Here is a 1,264-nt window from a genome sequence, read left to right on the forward strand (position 1 = left end):
AGTTTTATTCTCCCAGTGAAGGAAAAAAAAACCAGGGAAACGTGATTTAACGTAAATTCTTATATGACCTTGACCAATTTATTCTATAGAAGTGTATGAAAGCATGTCATTCTGACCACACGAACAGCATGGATTAACGAGAATATCTTTCGACCTTATTTAAGTGCAGTTCAACACTCACGAATTTGCAATAGTTCAACTTATTTGAGATTCAGTATTTACTAATTGATGCTAATTTTACAGCTTTACGTCTAGTATGAGTTATTCTTACTGCGATGTCACTTCACTATTTTTTATTGACACGCGACATTGAATTAATTAACCATTTGAGAAATTCTTTGGTGAGGATTTTGTCAATAAACCAGTGGATATGCACATAAATTGGGGAATACATTTTAAACTAAAAATAATGAATAATAAAAAGTCAAGAATTTAGAATTTAATTCAAGATAACTTGAATTGTCGACTGAATTGAGAGTTGATGAAATTTTTATCACAGAGAAGATTTTCTGAATCTCTTTCTTCTCTTTCTTCTCTCTCTTCTCTCTCTTCTCTCTCTTTTCTCTCTTCTCTCTCTTCTCTCTCTTCTGGGGATGTCTGTATAATATAGTCAGTTTCACAGTTCATTTGATTCAATTTAAGATGGATTTAAGACGAATGGATGTCATCAACGTTTATCGTTGCATAATATTCAGGAGGAAGGTTGATTTTCTTCATTAGGTTGATTTTACATGCTGGAGTGCGCTCTCCTTTCCACAACTTGCAAAATTGAAAGGAAGTCGGACTTCCTTGGGATAACTATTATCTTAATGAAATGCTAAGTCTTTTTTCCCAGTTTTTTAAAATACATCAGGAACTCACAAGCACCTCTTTCTCGCTTTTTCTCTGATGAATTTGTGGAGATACTCCTTCGTTACAGCGAAAATAGTGGGGGCCAAGTGAGCCAGGCATTACCGCTATTTTTACACAATTTATAGAAGCAACGCTGCAAGGTTTAGGTTTCTGGATGTAATTGATAATTATTTCTTCACTCGTGAGTCTTCAATACTTGAGAAATTACTCAGAAAATTTTACGTGGAAAGACGAAATTTTTAACACCGATAAACCGACGTCTCTTGTCTGTCGAATTCCTCATTGACGGATTAGTTAATTAGCTTAATCAAAAGAATTTTTGTTTCTGCATCTAGTAAATGGTTTCAATTGAAATTGAAAATGAAATTATCCTGATGAGTTCAATTAGTTTGTCTAGAATTCTGGAACTTCA

At 33.6% G+C, this 1,264-nt stretch overlaps 1 protein-coding gene across 1 annotated transcript in view; it reads left to right on the top strand.

Annotated features, from left to right (window-relative positions):
• LOC105264696 (ubiquitin-conjugating enzyme E2 R2) overlaps positions 1–1,264 on the top strand; it is a gene marked incomplete in the record, with an annotated part of 12,642 nt that overhangs the window by 1,643 nt on the left and 9,735 nt on the right.

This window comes from Fopius arisanus, unplaced genomic scaffold, assembly GCF_000806365.1.
Source record: "Fopius arisanus strain USDA-PBARC FA_bdor unplaced genomic scaffold, ASM80636v1 scaffold00024, whole genome shotgun sequence".
Lineage (NCBI taxonomy): Eukaryota > Metazoa > Arthropoda > Insecta > Hymenoptera > Braconidae > Fopius > Fopius arisanus.